This window comes from Narcine bancroftii, chromosome 12 (genome assembly GCF_036971445.1).
Source record: "Narcine bancroftii isolate sNarBan1 chromosome 12, sNarBan1.hap1, whole genome shotgun sequence".
Classification (NCBI taxonomy): Eukaryota; Metazoa; Chordata; class Chondrichthyes; order Torpediniformes; family Narcinidae; genus Narcine; species Narcine bancroftii.
In genome coordinates, this window is record NC_091480.1 from 56,437,898 (window position 1) to 56,446,063 (window position 8,166).

The window sequence follows — 8,166 nt, forward strand, 5'->3', positions numbered from 1 at the left end:
CACGGGGGGAGTGAGACCAGCACGGGGGGAGTGAGACCAGCACGGGGGAGTGAGACCAGCACGGGGGGAGTGAGACCAGCACGGGGGGAGTGAGACCAGCACGGGGGGAGTGAGACCAGCACGGGGGGAGTGAGACCAGCACGGGGGGAGTGAGACCAGCACGGGGGGAGTGAGACCAGCACGGGGGGAGTGAGACCAGCACGGGGGGAGTGAGACCAGCACGGGGGGAGTGAGACCAGCACGGGGGGAGTGAGACCAGCACGGGGGGAGTGAGACCAGCACGGGGGGAGTGAGACCAGCACGGGGGGAGTGAGACCAGCACGGGGGGAGTGAGACCAGCACGGGGGGGAGTGAGACCAGCACGGGGGGAGTGAGACCAGCACGGGGGAGTGAGACCAGCACGGGGGGAGTGAGACCAGCACGGGGGGAGTGAGACCAGCACGGGGGGAGTGAGACCAGCACGGGGGGAGTGAGACCAGCACGGGGGGAGTGAGACCAGCACGGGGGGAGTGAGACCAGCACGGGGGGAGTGAGACCAGCACGGGGGGAGTGAGACCAGCACGGGGGGAGTGAGACCAGCACGGGGGGAGTGAGACCAGCACGGGGGGAGTGAGACCAGCACGGGGGGAGTGAGACCAGCACGGGGGGAGTGAGACCAGCACGGGGGGAGTGAGACCAGCACGGGGGGAGTGAGACCAGCACGGGGGGAGTGAGACCAGCACGGGGGGAGTGAGACCAGCACGGGGGGAGTGAGACCAGCACGGGGGGGAGTGAGACCAGCACGGGGGGAGTGAGACCAGCACGGGGGGAGTGAGACCAGCACGGGGGGAGTGAGACCAGCACGGGGGGAGTGAGACCAGCACGGGGGGAGTGAGACCAGCACGGGGGGAGTGAGACCGAGCACGGGGGGAGTGAGACCAGCACGGGGGGAGTGAGACCAGCACGGGGGGAGTGAGACCAGCACGGGGGGAGTGAGACCAGCACGGGGGGAGTGAGACCAGCACGGGGGGAGTGAGACCAGCACGGGGGGGAGTGAGACCAGCACGGGGGGAGTGAGACCAGCACGGGGGGAGTGAGACCAGCACGGGGGGAGTGAGACCAGCACGGGGGGAGTGAGACCAGCACGGGGGGAGTGAGACCAGCACGGGGGGAGTGAGACCAGCACGGGGGGAGTGAGACAGCACGGGGGGAGTGAGACCAGCACGGGGGGAGTGAGACCAGCACGGGGGGAGTGAGACCAGCACGGGGGGAGTGAGACCAGCACGGGGGGAGTGAGACCAGCACGGGGGGAGTGAGACCAGCACGGGGGGAGTGAGACCAGCACGGGGGGAGTGAGACCAGCACGGGGGGAGTGAGACCAGCACGGGGGGAGTGAGACCAGCACGGGGGGAGTGAGACCAGCACGGGGGGAGTGAGACCAGCACGGGGGGAGTGAGACCAGCACGGGGGGAGGGGGGGGGGAGTGAGACCAGCACGGGGGGAGGGGGGGGGAGTGAGACCAGCACGGGGGGAGGGGGGGGGGAGTGAGACCAGCACGGGGGGAGGGGGGGGGAGTGAGACCAGCACGGGGGGAGGGGGGGGGAGTGAGACCAGCACGGGGGGAGGGGGGGGGGAGTGAGACCAGCACGGGGGGAGGGGGGGGGAGTGAGACCAGCACGGGGGGAGGGGGGGGGAGTGAGACCAGCACGGGGGGAGGGGGGGGGGAGTGAGACCAGCACGGGGTAGGGGGGGGGAGTGGGGAGTGAGACCAGCACGGGGTAGGGGGGGGGGGAGTGGGGAGTGAGACCAGCACGGGGTAGGGGGGGGGGGAGTGAGACCAGCACGGGGTAGGGGGGGGGGAGTGAGACCAGCACGGGTAGGGGGGGGGGGAGTGAGACCAGCACGGGGTAGGGGGGGGGGGAGTGAGACCAGCACGGGGTAGGGGGGGGGGGGAGTGAGACCAGCACGGGGTAGGGGGGGGGGGAGTGAGACCAGCACGGGGTAGGGGGGGGGGGAGTGAGACCAGCGCGGGGGGGGAGTGAGACCAGCGCGGGGGGGAGTGAGACCAGCGCGGGGGGGGAGTGAGACCAGCGCGGGGGGGGAGTGAGACCAGCGCGGGGGGGGAGTGAGACCAGCGCGGGGGGGAGTGACAGGGGGGGGGGAGTGAGACCAGCGCGGGGGGGGAGTGAGACCAGCGCGGGGGGGGAGTGAGACCAGCGCGGGGGGGGAGTGAGACCAGCGCGGGGGGGGAGTGAGACCAGCGCGGGGGGGGAGTGAGACCAGCGCGGGGGGGGAGTGAGACCAGCGCGGGGGGGGAGTGAGACCAGCGCGGGGGGGGAGTGAGACCAGCGCGGGGGGGGGAGTGAGACCAGCGCGGGGGGGGCTGGGGGGAGTGAGACCAGCGCGGGGGGGCGGGGGGGGAGTGAGACCAGCGCGGGGGGGGCGGGGGGGGGGAGTGAGACCAGCGCGGGGGGGGCGGGGGGGGAGTGAGACCAGCGCGGGGGGGGCGGGGGGGGGAGTGAGACCAGCGCGGGGGGGGCGGGGGGGGGAGTGAGACCAGCGCGGGGGGGCGGGGGGGGGAGTGAGACCAGCGCGGGGGGCGGGGGGGAGTGAGACCAGCGCGGGGGGGCGGGGGGGAGTGAGACCAGCGCGGGGGGGCGGGGGGGAGTGAGACCAGCGCGGGGGGGGCGGGGGGGAGTGAGACCAGCGCGGCGGGGGCGGGGGGGAGTGAGACCAGCGCGGGGGGTGGCGGGGGGGAGTGAGACCAGCGCGGGGGGTGGCGGGGGGGAGTGAGACCAGCGCGGGGGGGGGCGGGGGGAGTGAGACCAGCGCGGGGGGGGGGGGCGGGGGGAGTGAGACCAGCGCGGGGGGGGGGGCGGGGGGAGTGAGACCAGCGCGGGGGGGGGCGGGGGGAGTGAGACCAGAGACCAGCACGGGGGGGGGGGCGAGAAAGAGAGAAGAAAAAAAGATACAAAACTGCACAGCAAATCACATGCACGCTTATCCTCAAACTGCCGCGGGCCCAACACGGAGAGGGAGGGGAGGGTTTAAGCCTGGTGAGAGGAAGGAGCCAGGCATTCACTCACCTGGCCATCCAGTTCCTGCCCAGCTGGGCGCTCAGCCTCTCCGACCAGCCCGAAACGGCAAAGTTTGGTGGATTTCGCAGCGAGTCAATCTCAGCCCCCCCCCCCCCTTTCAGGCAGGTGGCTGAGACTAATGACGTCAGCCAGCTCTGACCCACAGCATCATCTGCATAAATTTGACTTTGTAAAGAAAGATTTCCATCTCCTGATTAACATGTATCATCCGCCGCTCGACATCGCCACAACCTTCAGAATGGTGTCATTTCCCCCTCTTAACTTTCCAGCTCACCATGACTATGGAGATTCAGGTTCATATTCTAAATTCTGTCCAGAGAACAATCACAATCAAAATGGACAGAAACTATATTTGGAAATTACATGAAACATGAATTGGTTAACATTGCTATTCAGACTGTGTTCATTCCGCTGTGTTCATTTAGGTGGAACAGATAATGCCAAATACTTTTGGCAAACATTATGCATTTGAAATGAGCTCCTAATGAATGTAAAATCAATGATCAAATGTGTACATTTACCTTTTCATTCTCTCTCCAATTTCAGAAATTCTCAGGATTGATTCAAGACACGGGGAACAGAGGCCGTTCCGATCTGGGACCTTTAAAGACGTAATAGAAACAGGTAGTTCTATTTCTTTCGGCTTCCCTCGCCCACCTCCCCCTCCCCGAAAGGGTGCAGTTTCCAGAGATGAGAGGAGTGCAACCATCGGGAACCCAACACCGAGTTACGGAATTGGAAAGAAAGTGAGACAGAGTGTAGCACTCGTCCCTCCGGCTCCGTGCTGAACTTGACAGCGAGCGTGGGGAGGGAGATCTCGAGTGCCCGAGCAAGGATCCGCTGATTGGCATCACCTCCACATTCCGGACTCCCCCCACCCCCCCCCCCCCCCCCCCTACACTCACTCTGACAGAGAGTGGGAGAGTTTTGTCACCATTTTCACAGCTCGCCCACCCCCTTAACTGGCGGATTCTGGCTCCACGGGTGACCTTCTGGTGACCGATCCAAGTGACCACTCTTCATGGGCGAACTGCCATCCTCCATCATTGGGTCATCCCGGTCCCATCAGCTCGGCGTCCGGCCACACAATCGCTCAGCGGAGAGGTGGTCTCGAATTGAACCGGAGTCAGAGTTCTGGTGAACCCCGGATCCCCGTTTCTGTCGCCCAATCGAAGGCGCTATCGATCAGAAGCGACTTTGCCAGCCGCTCTTTTTTTAAAAAAAAAGAGGCCTCCGTTTCAGTGGGAATCAACAGAAGAATTAATTGAAGCACCGACTAAACATTTGGGGGCTGGAGGATGAAGGAGGGGGGAGGGGGGCAGCATGAAATGCTGTAATGTCCCAGGGAAATAGCCCTGCCAATGACATCATTCTCCCTTTGAGGCGAATTAAAATGAGTTTCTGTCTGACGGACTCGTGGAGGTTTCATTTTTGTTGACGACGCATTCCCGGGTTGGAGGGAAGCCGCAGCCGAGCGATCGCTCCGTCCTGACACATCCCCGAGCACTGCTCGAGCAGCCAGTGATCGGCGCCCGACCCCCTCCTCCCCCGGGATCGAGGTGATGACCACATTCTCATTGTTTGCAACCGTCCCTTTGGCAGATGGAGCTCCCTCACATGGCAGGGTTCCCTGATTCGCCTTCCCTCACATGGCAGAGGGGCGAGCAACCAACTCAACATCAACTCGTGGGCATGAGGGGAAGGGAGAGTCAAGTTTTGCGGGCGATTTTCGTGTCCTCCGCATTTCCCACCTGGAATCGCGTCCAATCCTGCATTTGCCACATCCGACTATTTGAATGCAACAAGGCTCAAGAATGTTGGCTTCGGAGCAATTTCGGCTCACCTCAAACGCAGGTGCGTGCTCGAGAGCCAAATCTCCTGCAATCACACCAGGGTCATCGTTTTAAAATCTGACCCCTGTTAAAAAATCTTTTACATTACCCTCCTCAGTTCCGACCAGTCCTCTGTCGCCACACCTGCCTGGATTCTTTCTCCCCCTTTGATCTTGACTGCTACTGACGGAAGAGGCCGGCCTGAGAGTTTCGATGCTCTCACCTTAAGTGCCACTCTCCACGCCCCCAATTATTTTCACAGCACCTCTGAAACACAAATGGGGCCAAGACCTGGAGCTGAACTGTCTCCACGACAAAGAGACTGCACGTCTATTGCAACTCGGTTTTTTTTTAAAAAAACGCAAATAAAACCCACAGTTTCTAGAATTTGAAAGAAAAACAGAAATGCTGGAAGAACACGGCCAGGATCTGTGGAGAAATGTTTTGGGATTCACTGGTAGGGTGTTATGCTGATGGCTGGCCCTGCCCCCATCTGCCCACATATTACTCCGCTTTCCCGTCTAAACCCAGAACTCTTCTGAAGACCACTGTTGAACCCTACCTTTAGTTATAAGCTAATAAAAGCGTTTGTTCTTCCTCCAGTCGTGAGAGCTTTTATTCACGCTACACCCTCCACAGAACTGGGGAAAGATTGTGGCCTTCATTCCTCCCCCATTTCCCTCTCACCAGAGCCAAGTTCTTCCAGCATTTCTGTTTTTGTGCTGCTGGTTGACAGGGGTCTCTCCTTACCCCATCAAAACACACACAGACAAAACCTCCAAACCTGATGGTGATGGGGGACTTTGCAGTGAGGAAGTATTTATTTGCACAAGAACCACCTTGCACTCAATATCAAGGAGCTGAGTGTTGACTTCAGGCTGAGAAAGCCAGAGGTGAGCGATCCAGTGATCATTGGGGAAATCAGAGGTGGAGAGGGTGAGCAAATTTAAGTTGGGCATCACTATCTTGAAGGATCTTTCCTGGACCCAACATAGTGAAGAAAACATGACAGCGCCTCTAATTCCTCAGGAGTTTGCAGAGGTTTGGTCTGAGAGTAAAAAGGCCAATAGGATGCTGGGCTTCATTAATAGGGGATTAATTCTGGAGTTCAGAGGTCATGTTGCAACTCCACAAATCTCTGGTGAGACCGCACTTAAAGTATTGTGTTCAGTTCTGGTCACCTCATTACAAGAAGGATGTGGAAGCTGTGGAGAAGATACAGAGGAAATTTTCCAGGATGTTGCCTGGATTGGGAAACAAGTCTTATGAGGCAAGGTTAGCAGAGCTGGGACTTATTCTCTTTGGAGCGAAGAAGGATGAGAGGAGACTTGAGAGAGGTCAACAAGATTATGAGTATTATAGATAGATAGCCAGCGCCTGTTTCCCAGGGCAGGATCAAGGGGAAGGAAGGAAGTTTAGGGGAGACATCAGGGGTAAATTTTTTTTAAAATGGTGGTGAAGGCTGGAACATTAGGGGCATTTAAGAGATTAGACACATGGATGGAAGAAAAATAGAAGGTTTAGTACTTTTTTGGTCAGTACAACATCAAAGGGCCTATACTATGCTATATCGTTCTATGACACCAGAAACTCTGGCAAAATTTCTACAGATGTGTGGTGGAAAGTATACTGACCAACTGATCACTGTCTGGTATGGGAACACCAATCCCCCTGAGTGTAAATCCCTGCAAAAGGTAATGGACACAGCCCAGGACATCACAGGTAAAACCCTCCCCACTCTAGAGTACATCTACAGGGAACGCTGCCGTCAGAGGGCAGCACAAGTGGTAATTCTGCCTGGTCCGCAGGAAAAAGAATCTTAGGGTTGTATGTGATGTCGTGTATGTCCTCTGACAATAAGTCTAATCGTAAGAAATAGGAGCATGAGGCAGCCACTCAGCCCCTCACAAAGAGGCAGGGCCAGCCATCAGCATAACATTATATTTCAGTGGTTTTTTTTAAAAAATGATGTGAGGAGATTCAGCATGCTGCTGCACACAGTACCCTCAAACTTCCACAGGTGTACTATGCAAAGTATGTCAACTGTGCATCATAGCCTGACTCACAAACGCGAGTGTCCAGGAATATCGAAAGCTGCAGACCCAGCCATGTCCATCACAGGCACTGAGCTTCCATCCATTGAAGACATCTATGTGAGACACTGCCTCAAGAAGGCAGTCAACATCATAAAGGACCCCCATCAACCCTGATCATAACTTCTTCTGAAATCCAGCACCTTCAGGCTTAAGAACAGTTTTTAAATCCAACAGTGATCAGACTCTTGAACCTCTCTGTCTGACCAGAACCGCAACACAACTTCAAGACCACCAAAGAGCTGTCTGCACTATTGAAAGGTCACTTTTCTTTGCACCAATAGCAACATTTATCTATTATTTTATTACATTTTTTTAAATCTCATGGCCTATTGTAAATTTATACCACTTACACTGTTTATTGAAAAGCCAAAAAAAAGCTGCATATGCTGAAAATCTGAAATAAAAACAGAATGCTGCAAATTCAGAGCAAAACACCGCACCTGTGAATAAAGTGTACCAGCATTAAAGGTCAAGGGTACATACAAAGAAGGAGTTTGCAACAAATAGAATCTGGTACTAAATTGTAACGTCACCTTCTAGGGTGGGAAGCCAGAAGTCCAACTACTTGTGGGGTTTTCACTAGTTTTTCTTCATTTCTCCCAAGAGGGGCCACATCACTCAGACTAGGAGATCGCTTTGTTGAGCACCTCAGCTCTATCCACTGCAAAAGCGTGGATCTCCCAGTGGCCACCCATTTCAATTCTTTACTGACATGTCTATCCACGGTCTCATGCACTGCCAGACTGAGACCACCCGCAAATTGGAGGAACAACACCTCATCTTACATCTGGGCGCCCTCCAACTAGATGGCATTAAAATCGATTTCTCCAGTTTCCATTATTCTACCCCCCCCCCCCCCCACTTCTTCCCCATCTTTCCTCTAGTTCTGGCTCTCTCTTCCCTTCCCCCCCTCTTCCATCTCCTTTCAAAGCCAAAACTCAATTCTCTTATATCCAATTAAGATCTTTTATTGGTCCGGACTCCTCCCTCTCCCATTCTTTCACCTGTGACAGATGATGTTATATTTTATATTGTATATATGATATGTTTTAAAGGAGATAAATTGTGGGGTTTTTTTTAAGTTAGGTCACAAAAAGATACAAATACTTCACAACACAGATCTCATTGAAAATGCCAGAGCTCTGCTCAAGCCAGACAATA

At 57.0% G+C, this 8,166-nt stretch overlaps 1 protein-coding gene across 6 annotated transcripts in view; it reads right to left on the reverse strand.

The window, feature by feature from the left end:
* Positions 1 to 4,287, reverse strand: part of LOC138747055 (bromodomain adjacent to zinc finger domain protein 2A-like) — a 145,339-nt gene extending 141,052 nt beyond the window's left edge. For 4 of the 6 annotated variants that reach the window (XM_069905946.1, XM_069905947.1, XM_069905945.1 and 1 more), the window contains exon 1: positions 3,066 to 3,163. The gene's annotated coding sequence lies outside the window, so the exon portion shown is untranslated. Of the gene's footprint in view, positions 1 to 3,065; positions 3,164 to 3,598; positions 3,810 to 3,982 lie in introns of those variants that run through there. The other 2 variants (XM_069905943.1, XM_069905944.1) reach the window with 2 other exon arrangements.
* Between the last annotated feature and the right edge of the window lie 3,879 nt (positions 4,288 to 8,166).